At 36.0% G+C, this 8,081-nt stretch overlaps 1 long non-coding RNA gene across 1 annotated transcript; it reads right to left on the bottom strand.

The window, feature by feature from the left end:
* Positions 1–271: 271 nt before the first annotated feature.
* LOC104873739 lies at positions 272–7,797 on the bottom strand. Its single transcript, XR_783560.2, has 3 exons — positions 7,408–7,797; positions 1,994–2,058; positions 272–311 (listed from the first exon to the last, which is right to left on the bottom strand). It is a non-coding gene; the product is annotated as an uncharacterized LOC104873739 (long non-coding RNA).
* Between the last annotated feature and the right edge of the window lie 284 nt (positions 7,798–8,081).

Here is an 8,081-nt window from a genome sequence, read left to right as displayed (position 1 = left end):
AAAATATTGCAAAAATTACTTTGAGTGTATGCATTCAATAGTGTTAAATTCTATGCTCAGATAATTTATTATAAAATATTTCTTTTACCAAATGAATGTTCAAACTTCAAAATATCATGTTCGATATGTTCTGAGTTCAATTATGGTTTCTCACACTTCATATTTTGAAGTCCTATCCTCCCGTGTAGTGCTGAGGACAGTGCTGAGCAGCAGCACAGAGAAAGTCAGCAGGGCTGGTAGTGAGACAGAGGAACTCACCAGGCATCCTTCAGGACGTGGCTGTCAGTGATCCAAATCTGTTTCCCTGGAGACTGTAACAAAACAAAAATAACTAAGACCTTAAGGCGCTCACTTTACCCATCCCTTTGGGAGAGCACCTTCTCTCAGGACCACAGAAGTGGTGTAGCACCAACTGAAATCCCAATGGAAATGTCACCATCCTATAAGGCACTACCCTCAGGAACCTTAGGGTCTATATGAGAAAGATACATCAATCACATGGCCACAGTTGTAACCTGACAAGAGACCCAGGACAAATGTTCCAGAAATGGAAGATACTGGAAAATAAAGGATTGGACATTGGGAGACTGTTTTGGGGCAAGAAACAGTGCGTGAGATGCTGAGGCAGGAAGGTGTGTGGCACAAGGGAGGTGAAAAAAGAATGCAGCGCCTGGCACTTAGACAGTGAGGAAGGAGTAACCCAAGATGAAAGCTGGGCAAAGGTCAAACTGGCTCTGATGGCACCCATTAAGGTGTAAGCCCAATGGTATGAAGCATATATCAGGCTTAAGTTTTGAGAAACATCGCTGGCTGCCCAGAGTGTCACAGTTGATGACAAAGGTTCAAGGTACTCGATGGCCGTGTCAGATACTCAACACCGGGCTGGAGCGGCTCATTTTCAACACTTCTTTAAGGCAGTGAATCATTTTTACTTGTAACACTTTTAACGTAAATGTGTGACAGTTTTCTTTTTTGCAATTTCTTTCAAAAATCTTCAATTAGAAAAACAAGGTTTAAAGACAAATTCATTGAAATGTATTTCTAGAAAAACAGTGGAGAATGTGCAAAAAATCAACTCACATGTTAATATTTTCTAATTGTTCCTTGGAATATCATTACTATTGGAAGCCTCTTTTGATGAAGCTTCTTTTTTTTTTTGGGTTTTTTAAAACAGGGTCTCACTATGTAGTTGAGACTGACCTGGAACTCACTATGTAACTCAGGCTGGTCTTGAACTCACAGTGATCCTCCTGCCTCAGCCTCCCGAGTGCTGAGATTACAGGCATGCACCACCATGCCTGGCTTATTTTTAATTGGACAATTTTATATTCTGCATTGAAATGAAAGTCTGTTGACAAACTGATAAAGTACAGCATTTATTTTTGAAAAGCATTAAAAATAATTATAAACAATTTACATAAAATTTTGTCTTGCAAAAAATACTCATTGAATGGAGATAAAATTGAAAATATTATGACTGCAATATCTAAAAATTATAATAGATAAAAGTTATGTAAATTCAAAAACTATATTTATTAATTAAAATCAATTAATCTTGTTAAAAACACTATCTTTGATTTAGTAAGATTTACTGTTTTACTAGATATTGGCACTTATGAAAAGAATAATATATCAATTTAAAAAATAATCAACCAAAGATGTCAGTAAATTGAAATTTAGTAACTATAAATGTAATTTTGAAGGCTACAGCAGGAAATTTTATGAAAAAAAAATAACTAGAAGAATGTCACATAGAAATGCATTCTTCAAAAAAAGAGGTAATAAAATAGATAAAACCAAGAATATGTACCCAAAATTAATGTTGTATATTTTAAAATATATACTGAATTATAAATGTGTATTTATACATATAAATATATATATTGAAATAAAGTAGTATTTACAAAATAAATGTATGCTTTAAAAGACTGTTTGAATAAAAATACCATATAGCTCTACAACAATAAAAATTAACTTTTAGGTACAGACTCACAATTTGTTGGTCCATGATATACAAGGCTCGGAGGTCATCACTTCATCTTAACAAGAAGTAAAAAGCTGTTGACCAAAAGACTGTGACATATCAGTTCCACTGTTAGGACGAAATGACTTTCAACTGTGGTTAGATAGTAAAGAACTGTAGTGCTCCCTACTCAGTGACTGGGAAATGTTAATACTTTTGTAAATGTCATATAATTAATTTCCAAAGGAGTATGTGTTAAGTAAAAGTCTGTAAATAATGTTAATGAGGCAAGTTTTTCCAGCATTTATTACTATTTTTTTCTACTTGTTAGGAAGCATTTGTTATTTTCTGTTAATAGTACTTAAAACTGCAACTTCTAACCACAAAATGAAAATAGAATAGTTATAGGAGGAAATTATTTATTTGATATTCCTTAGTGAACTTGTATAATTCCTCAAGTGGACATGGTTTATTTCCTCAGAATATTCAAGTATCTATGATAATCTTTTGACTTTCTACATTTGTTCTAAAATAATTCAGTGTGAAAATAAAGATTACACATAAGGCATTTTTTTCAGCTTTAATTAAGTTTATTGGTACATTTTAGGGATACAGTACAGTTACATTCATTGTTGGGATCTTGTACCACTACATGACAAGTCTTGATTCTCATTTTTTCCCCTTACCCCTGCCCTCCCTTCACCCCCTCCACATAAGGCATTTTTAGCAAAACAAAAAAGAAGTAAAAACCTGAAAGACTGAAAAGCTAATGCCTCTTCTTGGATCTAGAAGAGAGGTAAAGACACAGAGCAAACCTCTTCCTGCAAAGTCGGAGGAACAAGGTGAACACAGGAGCCACAGTTTATAAAACAGGCACACGCTGGCCAAGAATGCAATAGGAACCACTGTTCAAGAGGAGAAAAAAGGAATCAGCAAGTTCGTGGAGGCTTCACATATGCACGACTGAGAATTGAAACTGATCTCTGTCACTTCACCAGATTCTCATAGTAAACTGCATAGAAAAAGCCCCTTGGGCTTCAGACAAGAAGAGAGAAAAATATCCATTTTGAAATATTCCATACCCTAAAACTATTAGAATTTTATCAGAATCTAACTGACATGAGAGATGGGCAAGACCCAAGTCCAAACCACTCTACTCGACCTGCCCTGACTACAGAGGGGTAAAATTCGTAACTTGTACAGTGTTCAGCTAGAGGTACAGCCTCTTAGAAGACTGAAATATAATAAGAAGGCTGTTAGGCACCTTCTTACACAACTACTCATCACATTATACTGCAGGCCATAACATGAAGTTTGGAGAGATTGTGTAAGTATAATCAGACTCAGGCACAGCAGGGATGGTGCTCAATAATTTGGAATTATGATTAATATAATAAATACTCTAGTGAATAAACTAGGCAGCAAGAACATATAGACAATGTAAGCCAAAAGGGAAAATTTCTAGGAAATAATCAGAAAGAAGGTCCAGAGATTAAAAAAACATTATCACAAATGTAAAAAATCTGTGATGGATTTGTTAATAGAGTAGATTTATAGAGTAAAAACTGCTGAACAAAGAATTATGAGCTTAAGGATATCTCAATAGAAACCAACTGAAATAAAACAGAAAGTATACTAAAAAGAACAACAGAGTAACAGGAAATGTGACACAGGCAAAAAAGGGGAAACAAATGCATAACGGATATAAAAAGAGAAAGCAATAAAAGAAATATATGAAACAATGACTGAGCATTTCCTAAATCAATATTTAAAAAACACGGTGAAAATGATAAAATGGAAATAAAGTGTTTGTAACTGGGGAGAGAAGGAGAGGGTGAAGGGAGGGCAGGGACAAAGGGAAAAAATGAGAACCAAGACCCTTCATGTAAAGGTACAAGATCCCAGTAATGAATGCAACTGTACTGTATACCTAAACTGTACCAATAAACTCAATGAGGGAAAAACAAAAAACACAGAGCCAGGGAGCTCACAGAACATCAGTGGACATATGCCAAAAGCATAATGAAACAAATTTACACTTTTAGCCTGCAGAAAACCAAAACTAAAGAAAACTTCATAAAAGACACTAGAGGGACAAAAATACCTTACAGAGATGGAAAGACAAAAATTATTTTTGATGTCACAGACAACATGCAGAAAGGGTTTAAAAACTGTAGAATGAAATATATAAAGGATTAGAGAGAGATACCATCCCAGATTCAGGACCCTGTAAAATTACCTTTCAAAAACGAAAGACAAAAAAGCACTAACTCAGATGAGTGAAAATTGAGCCAATCTATTTCTAGTAGATCTGTCTTTCAAAAACACATTTATGTAATAGCATCCCAAGTAATGAAGTATCAAGGAATCAACCTAATAAAACAGCAAAAGAACTTTACACTGAAAACTACAACACTCTAAAAAAAGATTGAAGAGGATATAAGAAAATAGAAAGATATCCTCTGCTACTGGGTAGGAAGAATCAACATAGTGAAAATGGCCAAACTACCAAAACTGTTATACAGATTCAATGCAATCCCAATTGAAATTATAACAGTATATTTCACAGAACTAGAGATAACAATACAAAAATTCATTTGGAACCATAAGAGACCTAGAATAGCAAAAGGAACTCTCGGCAATAGAGACATAACAGGAGGTATCACAATTCCCCAACTTGAAACTATGCTACAGAGCCACTGTGATAAAAACAGCATGGTACTGGCAAAGAAAAAGGCCAGAGGATCAGTGGAATACATTGGAAAAATACAGAAAAAACTCCAGATGTACTCAACTACCTCATCTTTGACAAAGGAGCCAACCATCCTCACTGAATGCAAAATAGCCTCTTTGATATATGGTGTTAGAAAAACTGGATTTCAACCTGCCAAATATTAAAACTAGGCCCTTATCTTTCACCATGTACTAAACTGTAATCCAAGTAGATTATAGATCCAAATATTAAAAAAGAAACACTAAACTTGCTAGAAGATAAATTAGGCAGAACTTTTGAAGACATTGGCATAGGAAAAGACTTTACGAAAAAATCCTCAGTAGCACGGGAACTAGCAGAAAGAATCAACAACTGGGATCTCATCTTATTAAAAAGCTTCTGCACTGCAAAAGAAACCACCAAAAGAGCTAAGAGACAACCTACAATGTGGAAAAAATATTTACCAGCTGCTCCTCCTCAAAGGACTATATCGAGAATATATAAAGAACTCAAAAAAAATCAGACCCCCAAATATAAAGACCCAATTCAAAAATGGGCATCTGAAATGAACAGACATTTCTCAGACAAAGATGTAAAAGCAGCAAATAAATATATGAAAAAGTGTTCAACATCACCGGTCATTTGAGAGATGCAGATGAAAACAATACTAAGATTTCACCTCACCCCAGAAAGAATGGCTGCTATCAAGAAATCAACCAATAAGAAATGTTGGTGGGGTTGTGGCGAGAAAGGAACCCTTCTCCATTGTTGATGGGAGTGCAGACTGGTGAAACCACTGTGGAAATCAATATGGAGATACCTAAAAGAACTAGGACTAGAGGCTCCATTTAACCCAGCTATCCCTCTGCTGGGTATCTTTCCAAAAGATTAAAAGAATAATACCATAGTGATATACGTGCACCCATGTTTATAGTGGCACAGTTTGTAATAGCTAAAACTTGGAAACAGCCCAATTGCCCATCAGTTGGAGACTGGATAAAGAAGATGTGGTTTTTCTATGAAATAGAGTACTACTCAGCCCTAAAGAATGAGAAATTAGAGTGATTCATAGGAAAATGGATGCATATTGAGGATATACTCCTAAGTGAAATAAATAATTCACACATGTGTAAGTACCAAATAATTTCTCTGGTGTGAATAAATTATAATAGTACATAAGATCCTAATGAGATAACTGACAGTGTGAAATGGGAAGAAAAGGTCTAAAGCTGCTGGGAAAGTGGGAAGAGTTGGGGAAAGGAAATAAGGGAAAAGAAAAAAATATGAGAAAAGGAAAAAATGGAAACAAAGTCTTTTGAATAGGGAGTATTGGCGGGGCTGAAAGGAGGGCAGGGGTAAGGGGAAAAATGAGAACCAAGGTCTGTCAGGTAAAGGTACAAGATCCCAATGAGGAATGGAACTGTACTATATGCCTAAAAAGTACCAATAAACTCAATAAAAAAAACACATTCATTTGTGTATAGATGCATGATACAAATATCATTGCAAAAAGAATTTGAATGGGGTTTTCAGTGGATGAAAAGGAAGACAGACAATAAGTACAAAGAGAAAAACAAAGTTCACCCCCACATACACATTATAGTATCCTGTATGTTTTCCAAAAATAGGTACTACATTTGGACCTAAGTATCCAAATAGCTAATTATAGAAGAAAAGAAGGTGGTAGATGTTATAATCACTAAGCATTATAAACTACAATGCACTAAAAGTGGTAAACCTGAGTAGGGCTTTCACTCCAGCAGGTTTATTTTTCAACTTTCAATTTAGAAATACTTATAAATCATTTCCCTGATGTAAAATCAGAATTCTGTGGTATTAAAAATAAAGAATCAATAGGTATTCGGGTATTTCCCAAGTATATTAAAGGGAGGGTAAACTTGAAGAATTTCCCAATTAGAGAGAAATTATTGGGTGCTAGAAAGCGTGGCTATGTTTAATCCTCATTATGGCTTCAGACTGAAACCTTGAGAGTAAAATGGGCAGTCCTGTCCTTCAAAGCCTCCTGGGCAAGGCAGAATGGCTCACAATAGGAAGGTGCAGCCTCCTCTCTCAGGTCTGCACCAGGAAATCGCAGATTATTGCACTCGCACACAGCAGCGTTTGGGTTAGTTGAGAGCTCCATGGTGCGGTGCAGTTAAATAATGCAAGAGTGACTGTCCCTCCCCTGAGAAATTTGGGTACAGGCATTGGAGGGAAAAACAGGCCTCATGGTCTGGTAAAAAGTTTTTATTACATGTGACACAAAGAGATGTAAATAGAGACGGTATGAGAGCAGCACTCAAAGCCCATTAAGTCTTCTTTATAAACAACCAACCCTAAGGGAGAGTCCAAGGACCAGCTATGGGGCTGCCCTAGTGACACCAAACATAAGGAACCTACCTGTAAAATGACCCTCAACCCTACGGCCCCATCAGCAGTAAGACATGGTGAAGGCTAGATTATAGCATGTCATCAGAGCCTGTGTGTGTGTGTGTGTGTGTGTGTGTATGTGTGTGTATGTGTGTGTGTGTGTGTATTTCTGGGGATTGAACTCAGAACCTTCATATTGAGCTACATACCAAATCCTTCTATCATTATTATTAATTATTTTATTTTGTGACAGTCTTGGCTAACTCACAAATTGCTCAAGATGGACTTTATCTTATGATCCTCCTGCCTCAGTTGGCAGAGTGCTGAGCAGAAAAGTCCCTGATTGACCCATACAACTTACCTTTGGCTCTTGTGCTGGGGAATTCAAGGCTGCTAGAGCCCTCAGGTGGAGCCTTGTGACATCTAGAATGAGTGAACACGAGGCAGCTCTATTCACCTCTTTTTACAAGTGAGGTAAATGTTCTAGTATTGAAGAATCTGTATAAAACGCAGAGGTTTAAGAGCTGTAAGTCCTGACTTTAAAAACTAGCTTTGCCATAGTAGCTGTGTGATCTGGGGAGGTTCATCTTCCTGCTTCCAGTCCAGAAGGGGGTCAAAGACAAGACCTTAAAAAAAAAAGGTAAAAACAAAAACAGTAGTGAAAATAACGCTGAATGTGGCCTTAAGGAGTGAAGGCTGCCATCTCCTGGTTCTACCACAAACAAGCCAATGTCTTAGGTAAATCACTTAAAATCTTAGGTTTTATTTTATTTAATTTGAACTAGCAAAACCAATTCTCTATGTTTTCACTAAAAGCCCAGGAGATGGTGGAGGCACCAACATTTTATAAATAAGTCTTCAAATAATGGAGATAAGCCCTGCTGCATTTCTGTTCTTTTCTAACAGCGTTATTGATATATAATTCACATAGCACACACCTCCCTATTTAAATATATAATTTAGAAATTTTTAATATTTTCAAACAGTTGCATGCAACCATCACAATAATCAATTTTGTAATTTTTTTTATAATAA

The sequence above is a fragment of the Fukomys damarensis genome, unplaced genomic scaffold (genome assembly GCF_012274545.1).
Source record: "Fukomys damarensis isolate Sample0158 unplaced genomic scaffold, DMR_v1.0_HiC HiC_scaffold_73671, whole genome shotgun sequence".
Lineage (NCBI taxonomy): Eukaryota > Metazoa > Chordata > Mammalia > Rodentia > Bathyergidae > Fukomys > Fukomys damarensis.
This window is presented reverse-complemented; position numbering and strand designations above follow the sequence as displayed.